Genomic DNA, 23042 nt, shown 5'->3' with positions numbered 1-23042 from the left:
CATGAGAATTGATACCTAAGGGTTGTTGTGGGAACACATTTAAATTTTAAAAATATGCAAGATTTTTGATATTGTCTCATGCCCACTATTGTTTGGGAATAATGCAGTTTCAATTTATAGAATTGCATCATGTATTTTAGGGCTGGAGAGAAACTTGATAAGTCCTGCATTGAACCTAAAGAGGAATGCATTGCAATAAGGTGCTCATTCAAAAATCAAATAATGATGTGAATAATGCTGATCATCTCTACTGGAGGAGAAACATGCTACACATTAAACACATTACTTATTATATATTTATTTAACAATCTTGGACTTTATTAATATAATGTTTTGTAGTATGTATGCCTTATTTTTTTCCTTCTAGTTAAATGTCTGAATTCTGAGAAATTTCAGCATGCTTTGGTGAGAGGAACAGTCATCTTATTTTCAAAAAGATGCAGGCACAGACTGTTTTTGACCAAAAGGTGTATTACTGACCAAAATTCAGCCATCTAGTCTGGAAAATAAATGAAGAATTCTGCTGCTGGTGAGATGAATACGTAGGTAGAGGGAGGTGAAGAATATAAACTACTTAGCAGCCTTAAACTGTCTCTTGACTTTGATATAAGTGCTGGAGAAACATCAGTGTTATCATTCCCAGAGGCCATTCATTTAGAAATGGAAATTAGAATAGATGGAAAAATACAGTGTTGGGAGTTACCTATCAGGAAACAAAATGGATGTGTGTGATATCTACCCACTGTCATGGTGAGGGCCCTGCATTACACTTACTGTCTAAAGCTTACTGTGCTGAAACCTTCACAGGAAAGGTTCCAGTTTCTCATAATGACCTCTAAGTGAAAGTGAATGAGGTTTAGCTACCAGGTATGTGCTTCTGGAACAACACACGAAGGGCCCTTTTTTTTTTTTACTTTATTTTTATATTATTTTATTTTTTGGCTGCGTTGGGACTTTGTTGCTGCATGCGGGCTTTCTCTAGTTGCGGCAAGTGGGGGCTATTCTTCATTGTGGTGCAAGGGCTTTTCATTTCGGTGTCTTCTCGTTGCGGAGCACGGGCCCTAGGTGCAGAGGCTTCAGTAGTTGTGGCTTGCGGGCTCTAGAGCACAGGCTCAGTAGTGTGGCACGTGGGCTTAGTTGCTCCGCGGCATGTGGGATCTTCCCAGACCAAGGATCAAACCCGTGTCCCCTGCATTGGCGGATGGATTCTTAACCGCTGCGCCACCAGAGAAGCCCACAGTGGGACCTTTTAACGTTGTTTCCAAAGCTATTTTCTTTGGAATACTTTTCTGTGAGATTTGGTAGAAAAAGAATCCCATGATCAGAATGTTTGGGGAACACTAAATATTTAATCCCCACGTTATACATTCAAAATGTATATTTTTTACACAGACATAAAATTCCTAGAGTAAACAAAAACTGAAAAAACAAAACAAAAAATCCTGCTAATTCGATTAATACAAGTTTTCCACTGAACACTTGTGAATGTTTTCGAGGCACTGGCTGATACTGAACACAGTCTTGGGAAGGCTGATCTAAGGAATTAAAATTCTGTAAATTATGAGGAAAACACTTTTAGGTGAGAAGAGATGCATATGGTAGCAGGCTTCAGTATTCTGTATTTCCATTCGGGAAATTGTTCTTATTTGATCCCTTCCACCCTTGATCCTTTTTCCGTGCAGTGGACTCTGTAGTAGGGATAAAGGGGAAAATGTCATTTAGTACCCTAGAAGACCTATTTACTCTACTGTAAATACAGTGGAGGCTGGTAAAAGTGTGTTGATAATAAGACATATTAGCTTAGGTTCTCTTGGTAGCAAATAACAAAAACTAAATCAAAGTTGGATATATGAAACCCAAGGGCAGAAATAGAGCCAGGCTCAGGAAAGGTCTAGGAAGCAGCTATATCATTTCCAGTAATGTGATCGCCGAACTGCTTTTCAACAAAGGACGTCTTCCTAATGAACTTCAAAATGAACTCTGCTGCTGGTTGGAATTAAAAAAAAAAAAAAAATATATATATATATATATATATGTATGTATATATATATATATATGTATGTATATACATATATATATATACACACACACAAGCATGTATATATACATATGATACAAAGAAAGAAAACATATATAAGTGGATGTTTTGTTATTACAACATGCATGCCAGGCATTGGTGACCATGGGAAGTCACCCCCGTGTTTCTGAGCAAGACAGCCTAACACTCATTTTTCCATTATCAGTGTTGCCCAGAGTGAACTTGTCAAAGAGATACTCCACCATTCAGACTTCCAAACCCCTCCACCCCCCATCTTGCTACTCATACTTAACCATTAGTATCTGCATAATTAATGCACATAAACATTTCAGGTGAAACTGAAGACACCCTTTGTTTTAATCCCTGCCCAATCCCATTCCCTTCACTTGTTCCCCAGAGGCAACTGCAATCATGATTTTCAGGCTATGGTTCTATACTTTCACTATGCACATGCACCCACATTCACCAGGGACCCCTACCTCACCCCACCCCACCCCAGTCTACCCCGCATATACCTACATTATTTATAAGGGGAAGACTGATTTTGTGTTTTCCAGGGCCCCATGGAACACCTTCTCCCTCCCACTGTGGGGATCCTGAGCTGCATATGGTTGGGGTATGGCTGTGTTCAGAAACTCCTGGATACCTGTTTTAAAACTTAAAAAATGAGAGATTTGCCCACATGAATCAACCAGAGACCTTTATTTATTATGAAAGAATAACTTTATTGGAAGAAAAAAAAGTTGAGTGATAAAATAAAGTCCAGGAAAAGAGTCCTGCACTTGTTGCAAAAAAACAAAAACAAAACTTAAGTGAACTTCTGCAAGGGCACTATTGCTGTCTGCATGGCAGGCACGGTGACCAGGGCTCTGATCACCCCGTGGCTCTGCGGAAGTCCAGTCCAGGCTCAGTTCTTCTTGTCGCTGTCGCCCAGGGTGAGCTTGTCAAAGAGGTACCCTGCCAGGTCGACGTCCTGGGCCCCCATCGTGCTCAGGGTGGTGACATGACCCTCCAGCTCTCTGATGAGCGCCACCTACTGGCTGAGGTAGTGAGTTGCCAGGAAGTGGCGCAGGTGGGGTCGCACTTGTCGGTGGCCAGCTGGTGCAGTGGAGCACGCTCCGGGTCACTCGCTTCTCCAGGAACAAGGCGCACCTCATGGCCTTGAGGCCGCTCTTGCACTCGTCACTGACTGGCTTCCTGATGTCTTGGAAGTTGAGGCGGCCCCCGCGCTGGTTCTGCAGGCGCTTCAGGCCCTGGGCCCGCCGGCTGTGCTCGTGGGAGCGGCGCAGGAAGAACCGGCTGAAGTGCTTCAAGGCCACGTCGTCGCGGTCGAGGTAAAAGGCCGCGGCCAGGCACACGAAAGAGGCGTGGAGCTCCAGGGTGAAATGGCTGTTGACGGCGGCCTCGCACCTGCGAGGGCGGCATGCTTAGCGTGGCGGGCGTGAAGGCCAAGGTGAAGGCGAAGCCGCGGGGCCTGTGGTAGCTGCCTCGGACGGAGTCCCTTTCAGGTTATTTACCAATTTCCTTCCTCTTGGGTAAGTGCAGACTTTTCTTTTCTTTGTCAGAAAAAAAAAGGCTTAGATGCATTCTTAGAGCAAATAACTTAACTGTGTGCATGTATTTATCCCCTCCAACCTCATTTGTCCTTTCACTGCCACTCAGCAAGCATTTTTTTTAATCCCTCAATTATGTTGTATGGAATGAGCCACAGTGGTAGGAAATACCATTGATCTCTAATTATCTTTCATTCATTCATTCAATAAATATTTATTGATTACTTAATATGGCCCAGGCACTGGTATGGGATTTGGGCATATATTAGTAACAAAGAGAGACAAAGTCTGTTCCCATGAGGTTTGTATTCTAGTGGAGAAGCAGACCAAAAGAAAACAAAACAAAAAACTGCTGTTTCTCTCCCTTTTTTGTCTCAAGTAAATACGTATAAGATATTACACATGTATATGATATTAAAAAGTCAATATTTTCTTAGAAGTTTAAGGATGTTATAGTGGAAGACGTAAGACCAATCTAGGTATTTATAATTAATTAATTCAACATTAATTCAACAGCTATTTATATACAGTATTCCAAATATGTGTCACTGTTTGACTCTGGAGATACACAGAAGAATCAAACATGGTCTCTGTTCTCAAGGTACAAGAAAGAGTGATGGACTGTTTTAAGTGCTCTCAATGGTTTTAAAGCTTTTGGATAAAATAGCTGTTTTCACTTAAAGTTTTATTACCATGCCTTTGACTAATGTACTTTTTTGGTGGGTCTCTTTGAAAGCTCATGCTATGCTATAATCATTGTTTATGAAGGAAGCAAAGGATCAAATATCAACTGTCACATTGTAAACTTATCTAAGCAATTTTAGAGGCATTTAATTGTTGAGTCTGTAAAGAAATAGAATAATAAGAATGTCTATTTGATAAGTTGATTTTAATGATAGGATCATACATTAGAGATGGAGAAGAACTGCATGATCAGTTTCTCAGTGAGATAAAATTGTATTCTATGTTTGCTTAACACCAGTGTTTAGTCTTAATATAATTGCAGTCTTTCAAAAATTTCCTTGGAATAGTCCATTGTAGACTTCACTGGAAGAATCTATTTAAATAGAAGAAATCTTGATTTTGTAGAACATTTTCTCATTATGTTCCAAGATTATTTAATAATTAATTTATCTGGACAACTTTACTCTTCAAATATTAAAATAATACTATTGAATGGTTATATGTGTACTAAGGGGGTGATAATGGTGTTTCTCAGATGTTTTATCCCTCATCATTACTTCCTAGGTTAGAAGATAATGTTAAAATACATGTTATAACTAAGAGAAACCTAAGGTTTAAAATCTAACTTTTTTAAGGGAAATGAATAAACTAGCATGAACTGGAACCTCAAATTTCCATGAAGGAAATATACATATATATAAACAAAAACATTGCATGCAGTTTTTCTTTAATGAGGAATGTAAAGCTAAATACAAACACAGAATGAGAAAACTTCAGAGCAGATCATGTTTTTAGAAAAATTTTAAATTTTATTTTTTAAATTTATTTATTTTATTTTTAATTTTTGGCTGCATTGGGTCTTTGTTGGATGCGGGCTTTCTCTAGCTGCAGCAAGTGGGGGCTACTCTTTGTTGCAGTGCGTGGGTGTCTCATTGCGGTGGCCTCTCTTGTTACGGAGCACAGGCTCTAGGTGCTCGGGCTTCAGTAGTTGTGGCATGCCGGCTCAGTAGTTGTGGCATGTGGGCTTAGTTGCTCTGCGGCATGTGGGATCTTCCAGGACCAGGGCTGAAACTCATGTTCCCTGCATTGGCAGGTGTTTTCTTAACCACTGTGCCACCAGGGAAGCTCCCAAATTTAAAAAATTTTGACAATCAAATTTTATAGTTTATAACTTGGTATGTGCTAAGATAATGTCTTTTAAAATATCAGTATAGGACTATAAGATGAAGGTTTCTTTGAAATATTTGTGGTCAGTGTTGGTATTATGTTAGGATTCTCCAGAAAAACAGAACCAATAGAAGATATGTTTGTATATTATATAAAATAAGGAATTAGCTCACATGATTATGGAGGCTGACAAGTCTCAAAATCTGCAGTTGCCATACTTGAGACCCAGGAGAGTCCATGGTGTAGGTCCAGTCCAAAGGCCAGGAGGCTCAAGACCCAGGAAATTCAAGTTGAAGGCAGGAAAAAACCATGTTCCTGCTCCAAGGCAGTCAGGCAAGAGGAGTTCCCGCTTACTCAGAGGAAGGTCAGCATTTTTATTTTATTCAGGCCTTCAAATGATTGGATGAGGCTCATCGACTTTAAGGAAAGCAATCTGCTTTACTTAGTCTAGTATTTCAAATGTTAATCTCATGGAAAAACACCCTTTCAGGCACAAACAATAATATTTGACTAAATATCTGGGTACCCACTGGCCCTTTGAAGTTGACATATAAAAATTAGCTATCACAGTATTATTCATGATAAATGCAGAGTCAACTAATAAAAATTCTCATGCTATAATCTGCAAAAACTGTTTTGACTTTCAGTTCCCTTCATTAATTTAAAAATGTTACAGAACTAATAGTTACACAACTGACATTAGACAATAAGTTCTGACTCCATGTCAATGATTAGCTCTCATTCATTCATTCAGCATATTTCTATTGAGCACCTATTATATGACAGGTATTTTATAGGTACTAACATAAAACTTGTTCTATAAGCTCTTCATATTTGTATTTCTTTTGTAGCTAAGTGCTAGCAAATGTTACATATAATTCCTTCTTTGAAAATTAATACATGAAGTAGTATCAATGGTATAATCTTAAGGAAGTAGACCATATGTAGCAGCAGTTGGTGGCTTATCTCACTCTCTGTGGTGTGTGTGTGTGTGTGTGTGTGTATATATACATATGTATAAATAAATCATTTAATGAGAGGTAGTGAAAAGTGATACATCAATATTATATATCTCTGGGCTGTTCAATCTGCATTACCTCATTATTACAGATACTGGATTAAATTTGATTATTATTACCCATATTTTACAGATAAAGAAATTGTGAATTAAAGTATGTAACATGATCAAACACAGAGCTTGTAAATAGCAGAGAGTGACAGTCTGAATTGGATTCCTCTCTAGGTAGTTTGGGAAGTTTGGCTGGATCATGAGCTCCTTTAGAACAAAGACTGTTCAACTTGTGATGCTAAATTTCACATAGTAGGGGCTCAAAAATATAAATTAAAATATTGAGTGGCCTATTAAAAGCTTTAGTCTCGTTATTTCTCCAAATTAAACAAATGAGTGGGAGTAGATGTTGAATATATATTTAAACTCTGTTTCCTTTAGAAGGAAAAAAATCAAAGACACCCAATGGTGATAAATTACTATTATAATTTTACTTTAATATGCATAAACATAAAACCAGGCATAGAAATTGGTATGCTTTTATAACTGTAGACCGAACAATTTGTAAATATATGCAAATACAACTATAAAACTATTAAAATCAAAATTAAGAAATTCCAATTATGCATCAGATTATGCTTTTTGTCTTAAACACAGTCCCTTCTCACTGAGAACATACTAGTTGACCAGATGCAAGTTTCCTTTTGAGTGTGCCATGCCTGTGCCCCGATATCCATGAAACATCTCAGTTCTCTACCACCCTTTTTTACTGAAGACATGACATACTTTAGCTCATATGATGATTCATAATGTACTTTTGCTTTCAGGTAGTGGAAGTCATCATTCAAATATTGTCTGTCCATGTTCTTTTTTATTAGTTTGTGAAAAGTAATTCTGATGCAGTTTGTTGATTTCATGAAATACCATTAAAAGTCTCAGTAACGTCAATAACTGAAGAGGCTGTTCAAACTGGGAATTGAGGGGGAAGAGAACTACTGACAGAATTTTAAGGGATAACACTCTTCTCTTTGAGTTTCATTCTATTAAACTATTTTTCACCTCCCAGTCATCACTTTAAAAGGAAATTTTAGTGTTTGCAGCTGGTAAAATGTGACTATAAGGGTGGACATGCGACAGTTGTCCTTTTTACACTAGAACATGCCAGCCTAGCAGCAGTCACACTCAGTGTGATTCAAAACACACACGCAGGCATGGACAGTGAGTTTATGCTGCTGCATTGAGCTATAGACAGATCAAGATAATTCTGAAAATGCTTCCAGGAATTTTTCATTTGGATGTAAACACAAGAACAGATCCATGGAATTCACAAATACAGGTAGAGAACACTGAGTTAGAATGACATGGACACACCATATATCTAGTCAATAACTATTTAGGACCTAATATATTCCAGCTTTGTGCTAAATGCTGAATGATTGCAACAGGCGTTGACTTTAATCTCATGGGCCCTAGAGTCGGTTTCAGTTCACTATGTTCACTGACAGAATGTATATGTGATGAATGTAGAATTAGATGCTAATGAGTTGATAATAGAATATGTATATATATTGAAATATTCATATATATTCAAGAATATTTTGTTTGAAATCTTTACTACTATTGTCACAGATACAGAAATTGCTACAGACGTTCTCATACCTTTTCCTACATAGCAATTAGGTTTAGGGAAAATAATTTTGGTGGAATAGTGTTAGTCAACCTACAAATCCAGAATGTCTTGGTTGAAGGTGTAGATACTTTGTTTCACTAAAATCAAGTGTAAGTTTTTCCAAACAAGTTAGGAAAAAAATGCAAAATCCTTATAAAATGTTCCTTATGATTCCATACCTTACTATACTATTAACCCAATGTGTTAATAAGCTTGTATTTAATGTAATCATTATTCTTCATAATTTGACATGAGTAATGTGCTCTCACATTTAAATTTTCTAAACTTTTTGTTTTTGTTTTTGCGGTACGCAGGCCTCTCACTGTTGTGGCCTCTCCCACTGCGGAGCACAGGCTCCGGATGCACAGGCCCAGCAGCCATGGCTCATGGGCCCAGCCGCTCCGTGGCATGCGGGATCCTCCCGGACTGGGGCACGAACCCGTGTCCCCTGCAACGGCAGGCGGACTCTCAACCACTGCCCCACCAGGGAAGCCCTAATTTTCTAAACTTTTATACCGTATTCTCAATGACTTATTTGCTGATTTCCTTTTTTATAAAAATATGATACCTCAACCAACCACTGTTAAACTCAGCAAAAAGCACAGTTTCCAAAGTAAATGTTTTGTAAAGTGTTTCCTGTGTATTATTCACATTTATTACTTTTCCTCTGAGCTTTTTATATTTCAGTTCATACATGAAAAATAAACAATGTCCTTTTGACTTATTTTCTTGAAGTCTTTTGCCATTTTCCAAATATATCTGAATAGTTAAGATCAGTTAAACCTATTTAAAGTTTCAAATTTCTAGGAAATATCTGATATTTAGTAACTTTCTGCCCAAATGATTTTAAATCTCATTTATTATAAAGTGAATTAAAAGATTGGCATATATTCTTTAAGTAGAAAGATTATCAACCTGCTTTTGCAAATGTAGATGGTGCTCTTAAGTTCCGGTTTCATACACGACAAACAACCCATGATTAAAGGCTCATTAATAATCTGCCAAATACTGTCAGCTGTATGACTCAATGCTCCATTAGTAATGTAATCCCTTGATTTTCTTCTGCCAGAAAAGTGATTCTTTGAAACCATTGGCAGTAATATGAATTTATACATTATATATGTGTGTGTGTGTGTGTGTGTGTGTGTGTGTGTGTGTGTGTATCTCTTGGAAGAGAGACTGAACACCAAGACAAAACCTTGCATTCCTTTACAGGACGTGCAGTGCAGATCTATTGTGGAGTAACTGCTGGACCTTGGAAGGAAGGTGAGGCTAAAGGCAGCCCATTAGAAAGGGAAGAGGCTGTTGGAACTGGGAATTGAGGGGAAGAGAACTACTGACAATTTTAAGGGATAACACTCTTGCCTTTGTGTGTCTGTCCGTGGCCTGGAGTAGAAGGGGGAAGCTGTACTAGAGCAGCTTCTGGTGGCAGGAATATTATTTTCTTATACATGCAGCTATTGAAACATTGCTTAACATTCCTCAGATCTTAACTGTCAAGGACAAAAAACAGTAATGATAACTGGAAATGTCAGTTCCACATCCACAATAATCTATTTACAATTGCTTCCCTCTTTCACGAGTTCTCTATAAATTATCCATGGTTTTATCCCCCCCTAAATCATCACTTTTTCCTTAATCACATGTATTGCTCAATTATGCTGTAGAGAACTGCAATTTTCCCTACTTGGCCCTTCCCCCTTAATCCTTTTTTTTATTTTCCATATTAACAATCCCTAATTTTTAGAAAAAAGACAATAGCATATAAATGAATCAAGGTGCAGAATTCCTCAAATTATAAAAATCAATTCCTGGAGCGTTATTGATTGGTAACTATATTGATCACATCAATATAAGTACTTTAATCAGTCTGTCTACAGAGATTGCAGCTACAAGATAAAAAAAAACATAATCAGTTTATTCAGTTGTTACAAATGTAGGAGGGGGAAATGGAAATAGGATTAACAAGATTTTATGCAGAACCAAGAGTCCACTTCCTTTTCTATCCAGAAACACTATTCTATAAACCATGGTATTGCTTCTCCTAGCCAGACTATTAAGCATGTTTGGTTAGATTACATTTTGAATTATACCAGTTCATTGGAGTAAATGTCTCTATGGGACACTTGGGTTTATAAAACTCTGTTTCATAGCTGGATGATGTAGAGCATCCCTCAGACTGTCTTCTTGCAAAAGAATGCTGTTGCGTCAAATGAACAAGCGAAAACAGGTAATAATATAAGAACTCTCTACAAAATAACATCTCAATTCACATTTTGTGATATGTTCAGTGACATCTTAGAAAACCATGTTGTGTGTATGTATGTATGGAGTGCACACATTTGTATGTACATATTGGGCTTTGATCACTAATGTTAGTGTTCGCTAAATTTTGTACCTTAATGTGGATTGTAGTATGAATATATATGTAGTAAATTATTATAAAGAGATATGATTATTAATATAGAATAGTATTCTGTATTTTATAATTAGGGTTAGAGTGGTATAATTTAAAAATAATAATAATATTGAATATTTTTGCCTACCCTTCCAATATTGGACGTTAGTTAGGTAAAGTAGACATTAGTGGAAACATGCATCTTAGCTGATTGTGCATGTATATACTCTGTCAATTTTTAATTTTTTTAAAAACACAAATATTGTATTAGAAGCCATGGAGTGTTAGAAGTCAGCGGTAGTGGAAAACTGAGGTTATTCATTATTTTGTGTTTTCATATCCACAATATGAAGTGATTTTGGAAGTTTTTTGCTAGCTACTAGAAAATAAGCTAAGATTTATGTTAGCTCTTTGAATACATCTACCGAAGTTCCATCACTAGGAAAGTGAGGTCACCCTTCTTTGATTAAATCATCAAACATAGTACCATTTACATGTCCTCAAAGTTTTATTACAACACAATTAATAGCCAAGATTTTAGCTATTTATGAGGTCTTCTAACTATATACCAGATAGTTTCATGTGTACATGGCATGAACTACCTTATAAAATAGAGCTGCCTCTTTTTATTTCCTAAATATTATAATCTATCTATATTAGTGAACTGGAGCTGTGGATCAGATGATAAGATATGCATAACTGTGTGCACTGAGTGATTGGAATGCCACTTGTTCTCTTTTTTCTGGAAATGTCTATAAGAAAATAAAAGGTACTTTATAGAAATATGAAAAACATAGCATCCCGATACTGTTCATTCTTACCCTTTTTGGGAATTTGAATAAGTAATTTATTCTCCCTTAACCTCAAGTTCTCTATTTAAAAAAGTGACCTTGGACTAGATCCTGTTGCAGATACTGTGGTCAAATGATTTTATGCCCAGGGATTTCAGCCGTTGGCTGTGAATCAAAATCAGTTGAGGAAATTCTGATTCAGCAAGTTCAGGGTTGATCTCTGGCTTATGTACAGTTGACCCTTGAACAACTTTGGGGTTAGGGTTGTGGACCCTCACACAGTCGAAAATTCAGGTGTTACTTTACAATCGGCCTTCCGTATCTATGGTTGAACATCTTCATATTCAGTCAACCCCAGACTGAGTAGTACTGTAGATTAAGTGAACCCACCCAGTTCAAGTCCGTGTGGTTCAAGGATCAACTGTACTTTTAAGAAGTGCCACAAGTAATTCTGATACTCAGCCCAGATATGGAATATTGATTCTATGCTATTTGGTGCAAAGAACAAAATGGGAATCTCTCAGTCTATATATTGATTATAACTTATCTAAATATCATACCTTACTAAGAAAAAATATCATTGGGTGTAGCAATGGTAAAATAGCTGCAGTGTATTTCATTATAAGAGAAGATGGTTACAGTGTTACTGGTAGAAAAATGATCAGAATGGTGTATTAGTTAGGGTTCTCCAGAGAAACAGACCTAATAGGATATTTATATTATATTGGATTGGATTGGATATATAATAGGTTATTGTATTTTATATAATAGAGTAAAATATCCTAATGCGGTTGACCCTTGGACAATATGGATTTGAACTGTGTGGGTCCACTTATACACGGATATTTTTCAGTAAATACTGCAGTGCTACACGATTCATGGTTGGTTGAATCTGCGGACGCAGAACTGGATTATGCAGTTTTTAACTGTACCCTAACCCCCATGTTGTCCAAGGATCAAATGTATATATGTGGAGAGGGGTGATTTCTTTTAAGGAATTGGCTATTGGCTTTGGTTTATGTGATTGTGGGGCTTGGCAAGTCAGATATCTGCAGGGTAGGTCAGCAGGTTGGAAATTAAGGTAAACGTTCATGTTGCAGTCTTGAGTCCAAAAGCTAGAAACTCAGAATTTCTCTTTTGCAGTCTGGAGGCATACTTCTTTATTCGTGGGAGGACTTCAGTCTTCATTCTTAAGGCCTTCAACTGATTGGATGATGTCCAGCACACTATGGAGGGATCATCTGCTTTTCTCAAAGTCTACTGATTTACAAGTTAATCACATCTAAAATATACCTTCACAGCAGCTTCTAGACCAAAGAACCAGACACCATAGCCTAAGTTTACATGTAAAATTAACCATCATAAATGGTAAACATGTGTGAGGGCTGGCTGATGCAGGTAGAAGAATGCCGAAGTGGGTTCATTCAGAGGGAATGTGATTGGGTATCAGAGGAGGGCTGGCATATGCTGTGTGGGTGGAGGAGGCAGCAAGGTTGTGGACTACTTGAATCTGTTGGGGCTCAAAAATGGTGCCCTGAGCCAGCATGAAGTCTACCACAGTAAATGTGGTAGGCAACTGAGGGTAGGCAGAGGTACATAGGATGTCATACTTGAGACCAATTAGGCTTCATTTAACCAGTGAGTTTCATCACGTTGATTTTCATAGTTAATTCTCATTCCCTTGTTCATCTGTTCATTATATAACACTCCAGTCAGAGCCTTTCAACTTGCTTGAGCATTTGTTTATTAGCTTGGTGGTGTTGGTTTTGGTTGTCAGTACAGCACTATTCATTTTTGGAGTAGTATCACTTCATACTAAGGCAGTTGTTGCCTATTGATTGAACAGGCCCGTTGTAATTTCTCTGCACTCCATAGCAGTATCACTTTTCTTCAACCCAGGAAGGGTTGATTGAATAAGCAAGTTGCTTCCACTTTTAGTCTTTCAGCTGCCACTGGGATACTTACCATACTTTGAATCCACTTGCCAAACTATCATGACCCTGTTATCCTGTGTGCCCACCAGTTATATACATATTATCTTTCCTTACCTATCTTGCATATGCTGAATTTTGACTTTCTTCAAATTTGGTTACTATGGATAATAGCATTACTACTTTGGTTTTTAAAGCCTTTAAAAGTCTTTTGGGACTATAAAAGGCACAGGGCTCTAGAAATGGAATCCTCAGATTTTGGTGTGCATTAGATTCACTTATAGCTATATGAAATGCAGATTCTTGGCTCCATTTCTAGAAAATTCTGATACAATTTATATGGAGAGAGGGAGGTCTGCAAATCTGCATTTTACAGGAGCTACAGTTTCTACTATGCTTAATAGCTATTCTGTGTTGATTCATCATAATGCAGTGCAACTATGCACTTAAAAAAACTAAACCTTTTTTTGAGAATATTAGATTTATCAAACAGTTGCAGAAATAGTACAGAGTTCTCATGTACTCTTCACCCATCTTACTCTAATGTTACTATTTTACGTAGTACATATGTTAAAACTAAAAAGACAGTGGTGCATTACTTTTAGCTAAACTCCAGACTTTATTCAGATTTATCGATTTTTTTTACAATTATGTCTTTTTGCTGTTCTAGGATCTAATCAAGTTTATCACATTGAATTTAGTTATAATCTCTCTTCTATGGTCTCTGACAGGTTCCCAGCCTTTCCTTGTTTCCCATGACCTTTATAGTTTTGAGAAGTACTGGCCAGGCTTTTGTAGAATGGCCCTGAATTTGGGTTTGTTTGCTGTTTTTCTCATGATTAGACAGACCAGGGTTTTGGGGGTTTTGGGGAAGATTACCATAGAGGTGAAATGTCTTTCTCATCACCTTGTGTCAGTAATGACTTATTACTGGTGATGTTAACCTTGATCACTTGGTTAAGGTGAGGTCTGCCAGATTTCTTCACTGTGAAGTTACTATTGTTCCCTTTCCATAATCTATCTTTTGGAATCCAGCCAATTCTCCTAAGAGGGAGTTTAAGCCCCATCTCCTGGAGGGAAGAGTATTTACATATGTTATTTGAAACTCTTTGTAAGAAAGATTTGTACCTTCTTCCCCATTTATCTATGTATTCAGTTATTTATGTCAGTATGGACTCATGAATATTTATTTCATATTTCTCTATAACTTTAATCAATTTTATGACTCAAATTGTTCCAGCTTAGGCCATCAGGTGCTCCTTCAGTTGGGTTCTTGTGTCCCTTTGATCTGCCTCTATCCTTTTGATTTTTGAGTGCCGCCTTATTTCCTGGCACTACATAATGCTCCAGGCTCATCTTGTGTTTTCATTGCCCCAGGCCTAGAATTAGTCATTTCTCCAAGGATGTTTGGTTTTTGTTATTTTAGAGAACCATGTTTAGAAACTAAGGCCTGGATGCTAGATGTCTTTGTTGCTACTTGGTGTCATTGTTTCTTGTCTCTCCGCAAAGTTATGAAATATATGCATGTATATTAACCAATGTATACACTCATATCTATAATCATTTCTATAGGTGTCTATCTCTATACCTATTAAACTAAACGTGAGTTCATACTAATGTCTGACTCTAATCCAGTATCACGTTTCATTCTAGCTTTTGCCTCTTGCTTATTTGTAACTTCTTTTACTAACAGTGAGAAACCTAACTCAAATTATTTACCATTTACTTACTTATTTGTTCTACACTAGTGTAAATGTGTTTTCAGATTTCTTAACTGTATTCCTGTGAGAAACAAACTTACCAACTAAAATTGTGTTTATGTACAGTTATTTTTGCACCTAGTCTTATATTTACCAATCAAAACATCATTTTCCAAAGTCACTTATGTCAGTTCCTTTTTCTCCACCCCCTCCAGTGCCGTTTTATCATATATTGGGAATCCAGTTAAATTTATTTGTCACAGTTTGCATTACATCCAGGATACTCTGATTAAAAATTGCATACATTAAAGTTCACCCTGTGATGTACTATTCTATGTGTTTTGACAAATGCGTAGTCATGTATCTTACGCCTACTACCGTACAGTACAGTTTCATCAACCTAAAATATTCTCTGTGAGTGGCCTTTGTAGTCATTCACTCCCAACCTCTGACAAATGCTGATTTGTCTTCCATCCCTATAATTTGTCTTTTCCAGAATGTTGAATAAACGGCATCATACAATATGTAGTCTTTTGAATTAAGGCATCTTTGACTTAGCAACATGCATTTAGGATTCATCCATGTTGTTGTGTGAATCTATAGTTTCTTCCCTTTTATCACCTGAAGTATCCAAGTTTGTTTATCCATTCACCTGTTGAAGGATAATATGATATGATTATTTCCAGTTTGGGACAATTATAAAAAAAGCTGCTATAACCATTTGGGTATAGGCCTTTGTGTGAACATAGGTTTTCAATTAGCTGTGGAATATGATTGCTGGATCCTATTGTAAAACTATCCTTAGCTCTGTAGGGAAACTGTCAAACTGTCTTCCCAAATAACTATATCATTTTATATTCTCACTAGCAATGAATGTATGTTCCTGTTGCACTTCGTCAGCATTTGGTATTGTCAGTGATCGGATTTTAGCTATTCTAATAGGTGTGTAGTGATATCTCATTGTGGTTTTATTTGTATCTCCCTAATGACATAGGATGTTGAGCATCTTGTCATATGCTTATTTGCCATCTGTATATCTTCTTTGGTAAAAATATGTATATATGTATTTTTCTTCCTTTTGTTCTTATAGATTGTGTGTGTGTGTGTATATATATATATATATACACACATATATAAAGTTAGGTTGCTTGTTTTCTCATTGTTGAGTTTTAAGAGTTCTTTATATATCCTAGATATGAGTCCTTTATACAATATATCGTTTTGGAAAGTAAAAAAAATGAAATGGATACAAGGTACAAATAAAAGTTTTAATCAACAGTCATATGAAAAATTTTGAAGCTGCCCAGTTGAACTTTAGGATATTTTAGATAAGTGAATACTCATTAGGCTTTCTAGTTACAGTATTATTAAAGGGAATGGTTGAAACATTGGCTCTTATACAAGTTCCTCAGAATTTTTCTAAGTAAGGAAGCTAAAATTATACCCTTATGAAAATTCTCTTACTATATAAATAAACATCATGACATCTACTAAATGTCTTGGGACTTTAAAGCATTTTCCTATAAATAAATGAAAATATTTGTGAGATATAAGAAGATCTCTATGACTTTTGCTTCCCCTTTATGCAGTGAATAAAATTTACTTCTGTTTTCTGATTATAATTATACTATATGAAATAGCAATATTATACTGGATGCTTATTCTGAGACAGATAACATGCAAAACCATGTTACCTAAATTATATTGATTTACAAATAACCCATTTGTTTGATTTCATACGAAATTTAGAAAGAATTATTTAGAAAGAATATTTAGAAATTTAGAAAGAATTTAGAAAGAATTTATATTCTTTATTTCGAAATTTAGAAAGAATTTATATTTAGAAATTTAGAAAGAATATTTATTGTGTCCAGTTTCCAGAGGAAGAGCCAGAGGCAAAAGAGGCCTTTATCATTCCTCATTCATGAGGAGAAACTAAGGCATACTTGTTAGGAAGGTAGGAAATATCGTTCAGCTACATCTAACAAAGGAAATGAGAAATATTCCCTTGACAAGTTAATAAACACGTTTAGAACAATTAATTCTGTCATGAAAAATACTGTGATAAAAGAAAAATCCAAGATGAATTTGTCTGTATTTCAAATCTTTAGAAAACAGCTTGTTCACGGACATTGTTGTAAGCACCATAAAAGAGATAAAAATCTAACTGTTTTAAACAGTGGTGATACCATATGATCTGTAAGAAGAAAATAAATCTCCAAAGAAATAAAAATAAATACATTATTGCTGCAACTAGAGAAAACCCGCGTGCAGCAACAAAGACCCGACGTAGCCAAAAATAAATTAATAAATAAATTTTTAAAAATAAAGAAATTTAATAAATAAATAAATATATACATTAGACTTTGAAAATTGAGACATTTACCTCTTAAGCAGTGGGTCATTAACATCACAAATTTACATTTGTTACTCTATAGATCCAATTGCAATCCTTGATTTTTCCATGAATAATAACAGATTTTTATATCTTTTATGGTGCTTACAACAATGCCTGTGAAAAAGCTGTTTTCTAAAGATTTGAAATACAGACAAATTCATCTTGGATTTTTCTTTTATCACAGTATTTTTCATGACAGAATTAATTAATTTTCTCTTATTACTTAATGAAGTCGTATGCTTTTCTGTGTTTACTGGCTATTTGGATTTCCTTTTTTATGAGGTTTACATCAACTATTGTTATTTTTTATTATTTTTTAAATTATTTTTTTATTTTTGGCTGTGTTGGGTCTTCACTGTTGCGTGCAGGCTTTCTCTAGTTGGGGCGAGCGGGGGCTACTGTTCATTGCGGTGGCTTCTCTTGTTATGGAGCACAGGATCTAGGCGTGCAGGCTTCAGTAGCTGTGGCACGTGGACTCAGTAGTTGTGGTTCACAGGCTCTAGAGCGCAGGCTCCGTAGTTGTGGCGCACGGGCTTCGCTGCTCCGTGGCATGTGGGATCTTTCCAGACCAGGGCTCGAACCCGTGTCCCCTGCCTTGGCAGGCAGTTTCTTAACCACTGCACCACCAGGGAGGTCCAACTGTTGTTATTTTGAATTCTTCTCCATTTCCAAGTAATACTCTTACATGACTATTATCTCACGAAATTGGAGGCATTATCTGTTCATTTTCTAACTTACTAATAAGTAAGGGTTTAGTTCCTTCACACTCTTTCCTATGTCCACACTGCTCAGTAAAGTTATGTCATCATGAGTTATTCCACTGCTCATGATCTCTTTGACTTGTAGTGATATACTTAAAAACCTACATTGTTGATCAACTAGAAACTCTCTCAACATCATGCTTTGTAAAATGAGGATATTCATACCATCTTCCCTTTTTTCTACCTCCTGTCTACCTTCCAAACCTAGCTTTTACGTTCTCAAAGTTGAAATTTATATTCCGTTCTATGTGCAGTTAAGTCTTCTGTTATTTGAGAGTCAGTACGGAGTAAGGTTTAAGAGAACAGGCAGAGAGCCTAAACTCAAAGCCTCGATCCAACCTTAAATTAGGTACAGCCTGGGTAAGTTCCTTCCCTGTCTTAGCTTCCTGTTCTCAAAAATGGGAATGATATTAGCACCAACCTCATAAGGCTATTCAGAGAATTAAATGAGTTAATATATGCAAAAACACTTAGAGCCTAATATATACTAAGTACATACTAGTACACAATACATTTCAGTACATACCAAGTTAATACTAATACATACTAAGTATAGTTTACGTTAGTTATTTGTGATTACATGCAAGTTGACAATAAAAGCTGCAAACCAAGACAGCATTGCCATTATTACAATGAAATTAATATTGCCCACTGCAGATGTACTGTGTCTCTGTGTATAGACTACATCTCGTTCCATACTGTGCCAGTGTCACTGCCCTTGTGCAGGGTGACCAAATACCCCAAGCTGCCTTGGGCTGTTCCAGTTTATACCTGTTGTCCTGATGTTATAGCATTAGAGCGCCTCCTTACACTATTGAAGTGTAAGGAGTTTGGACAAGTTCTGGTTTGGACAACAAACTAGATAGGTGGTCATTACCCCTGTGTGTCACTGAGAAGGGGGACATCTATAGTGTCAAGTTTAAGTGGATTCTTCCCTTCCTCACCAATAGTAGGTTAAAAATCAACCATAGTTTAGTTTGCTTCAGGTTTATGTCCGTATAGCCCTTTCTCCTCTGGAGTTCAAGTTCCTTCTTCTCTTCCTCTCCCTCCTCCTTTCCAACAGTGCCTAACACCTAGTAAGTACAATATGCCTCAAGGTGTTTCTAAGCTCTCAATCACACAATCAATAGAAGCCTCTCCACTCTAGACTAGCTGCAATCTGCACTGAATCCCCTATTACCTTCCTTCTTGGTTTATTGCCTCATTTTGCTGGATTATTTCTATAAATAGCTTAAGGTGTAGCACAGGAGGTCAATTTTTCAAATTTCTTTGTGTACAAAATATCTTCTTCAGCCTCCACTTATGACTCATAGTTTGGCTGGATACAAACCCCTAGGGTGAAAATTATGTGCCTGAAAAACTTTGGAGGTATCTTTCTAATGCCTTCCAGGATCCATGGTGCTCATGACAAGTATGATAAAGTCAGATTTAAAAAATTTTTTTTTAGGTGACAAGTATTTTTCTCTCTGGTATGGATGTATCCTCACAGTATTTTATTCTATTTTAATTTATTTTTTCAGTATTTTAAAGTTTCACAATGAAGGGTGGCTAGGTATGAGTCTATTCTTGCTCATCTTGCATAACTATTTTCAATCTGAGGCCTGATGTCTACTTTCAGCTGTGGGGAATTTTGTTGCCCTTTGACAGCTTCCCTCCATTTTTTTTCTGGGTCTGGAGTTTCTAATAGTTACATGTGGGATCTCCCAGATGCAACCTCTCTAACATATTTCTATCACATTTTCCATTGTGTCTTTCTTTTTTATATACTGAGAAATTTTTTAAATTCCTACTGAATTTATTTCAGCAACCATATTTTCATTTCCAGGAGACCTCTCTTGCTTTCTGACCATTCTCTTTTTAATTAACACCCTAGTCTTATTTTATAGTTGCTAGCTCTTTTTAAACCTCTCTCAGGATATTAATTAAGGTTTTTCCTTAAATTATTTTGTTCCCTAAATTGTCCCTTGTCCTACTAGGATATGTTTTCACTCTTTTTCCACCTCTCTGATGCTGTAAGCTTTACTCAACTATCAGGCAAATGACAGTTATTTTCTATTTAAGAATGAGTGCAGAAAGCTCGCTGAGGTCAACGACTGATTGGCTTCTTATGCAGGAAGAAGCGGGCAGTAACTGTAATAGGATCTCCCCCAAACACAATTTTCTCGGGTGTAAAAACTCACACTAGCTGCCCTAGCTCTCGCCAGTTTCACTGTTTTCAAAATGAAATCATCTCATTTCAGGAGCGTGAGGGCGGGGCTGGGAGTCCACTCCTCCAAACACAACCCTTCAATGAGCTCCCCTATTTCAGTCACACTTTTAACTAACTCCACCCTCTCTCCTACATGCGCATCAAAGCACGGAGCTACTTCTGCAGGTGGGGTCAGAATCCTCCTCACTTGCAGGTGGTCCCTGTGCATATTCTAGGTGATGCTTTTCCTCTGTTCTACTGCTTCGGTTTCACACTCTTCCACCTGTCTTCTGTCTTTCAAAACTATGTTGAAATCTCTTGATTCTTCTGGGCTTATATACTTAAACACTTTGATACCATCATTGTAGTGTCTTGTCAAAATGCAGAAGCGCTAAAAGGGTTCTCATGCATTCTGAATCTGCTATTCTGTGGTCCCAGTGTTTAAACTTCTTGGTCTTCCCCAGTGTCTATCATTGCTTTTAGAAATACAATCTCCTGGTCTACTCGTGAAGGAAATGAATACACCACATCTAAAATGACAAGGAATGCGGGTTAGATGCACTAGGGTCTTGTCATACTCTGCCATTTACTAATAAACCACTTACGTGCTACAAATTGTAGGTGCTCATTTATAAAACGAAAGGGGGTAACTCTACATGAACTACAGATTTCTCCTACTCTAACTCATAATTTTCTAAGTTCTTTTCTTAAAATTTCTCTATATTATCATTAATTTTCATTAAAAAAATAAAAATCTAACTTTCTCTTTTGAAAATCAAAGAGTAATTCCCATAGTCCTACAATAATGGGATAATTAGTTCTGAAACCTGTCAAGTTTCATGTTTCATATGAAAAGAAAATCACATTAAATAATTTTTAAATTTAAATAATTAAATTTAAATAATTTTTAAAAAGTAAACATGGACTTTGTAGCACACAGACAAGGTCCCCCCAAATGGTGTTCCTTTATTTACTAGAAGTGTTCAGCTCTGCATTGAAGTTGAAATAAAATAAATATATTATTTTTGAGGTGCAAAACTTTCTTATGAAAATCAATTTTTCTTTTCTGTCCATACAAACAAAAGTATGCAATGACATTAGAGGTCAGGTTTATTTGGTAATAGAATGTAGCTTCTTGATATTTTTCATTTTAGGAAAGAAGAATATCAACATCGAAACTTTTTTCAACTTTACTTTTATTTAAAATGAGGCCATATTTTCCTCTTATAAAAAGAGAGTTCAACTAGAACTGTCAATTTTCTCATCTTTAAACAAGATCACTGAATCAGCTGACTGTATTCATTCAGAACTCAATTTCCTTATCTTATGATCACTAAGGTTCTCCCTACATCTAATATACTAAGGTTCTAAGGAAAGGAAAATACATTACTAACGACATGTTTTGATTTTTATTTCTTAGAGTTCAAATGTCCACCATTCACCTTGGTCTAAGCTTAAGGAACCATTCGAGGGGATACAATGCAGATGGGAGGAGAAAACAGAACCCTCACACAAGCTGTGCCGTGTTGCAATCAGGCTTCCATTTGAAAAATAATCTTCTCTATAGCTTTAAAGTGATAACTTTGTACCTGCAATGCTTCTTGTTTCACACGGATTTTCTCTGGCTCTTCCTGAACACGTTCTGAGGAATCATCAGCCTCTTCCACTTCTGAGGAGGAAGGACTCTCTACTGTCACAGTCACAGGAAATTCTGATGGACCTGAGTGTCTGAGGAAGAAGATAAGAAATCACAGAGTTGTTACACTAACGTGCAAAGAAAGAAGATTGTAAAAAAGATAACACAAGTCAGATCCAAATATGCAAATATTAGAGGACATTTAACAAAAGTGAACTGAGGTATCATTCTTTATAAATGTCTCTCACTGCTCCTTAGTCTAAAACAGGCAATGACTAAGTAAAATTACAGGAACTTATTTTTGCTATGTTACTGTACAGACCTCTGTTGTACATGCTTAGGATTAGTAATGGGAATTGTCCATATTATTTTATTAAGTTTCTTTCACAGAAGCCAAGTGAAGATCCAAGGTAAACATTTTTCTCAGATCAACTTTATACTGCAAATGAAAAATTTATTCTTCACCATCAGACAAAAACAGTCTGGAAGAAAATGTAGTTTTTCAGAGGAAAATACATCAGCAAAGGGACTGATGAATAATCAGAAAGTCAACATATCTAAGCTGTGAATAACAGACATTAGAATTTTAAAAAATAAATCACATACACATACACAACTAAAACTGACCCATCAAAAATTTCATCTTCTCACCACCCTCAAGCCAAAACTAGGGCAACAGTAATACAATTCTCCCATCAAGCTTCACTGCCACTGCAATGTTGTTCAATAGGACATTTCCAAACATTTAAAACCTGACCTGGCCAAAACCCCATAAAAGTCTACAGATCATAAAGAAGCGTGCTGGGATTATATAACCATGCAGAAAACAATTCACTAGGACATCATTTTGACAACAAGCAGCAAACCCTGCACCATAGGAAAACCCTAACAGGAGAACGAGGTGCACACCCCTTTCTCTGGGAATGCAAGGCCAGGACTGACACCCAAGATGCTCTTCTCTCAACCTCAGCAGTGGTGCCTTTCACAGAGCAACTATGCAGTCTCCCAAGACCACTGGGAAGGAGAATCTGATACTGACAGTATTAGCTTGCCATGAGGCCATAAGCGAGGGAATGTGTGTGGCCTTGGTGAGAGAGCAGAGGTTTGGGAGATGTTGCT

General features: G+C 36.6%; 1 pseudogene across 1 annotated transcript; it reads right to left on the bottom strand.

Annotated features, from left to right (window-relative positions):
- Window positions 1–2945: 2945 nt before the first annotated feature.
- Window positions 2946–7314, bottom strand: LOC307070144 (ferritin heavy chain-like; annotated as a pseudogene). The gene is made up of 2 exons: window positions 7238–7314; window positions 2946–3448 (listed from the first exon to the last, which is right to left on the bottom strand). The product of its transcript is annotated as a ferritin heavy chain-like (transcript).
- Between the last annotated feature and the right edge of the window lie 15728 nt (window positions 7315–23042).

This window comes from Hyperoodon ampullatus (genome assembly GCF_949752795.1).
Source record: "Hyperoodon ampullatus genome assembly, contig: scaffold_231, whole genome shotgun sequence".
Taxonomy (NCBI): domain Eukaryota; kingdom Metazoa; phylum Chordata; class Mammalia; order Artiodactyla; family Ziphiidae; genus Hyperoodon; species Hyperoodon ampullatus.
This window is presented reverse-complemented; position numbering and strand designations above follow the sequence as displayed.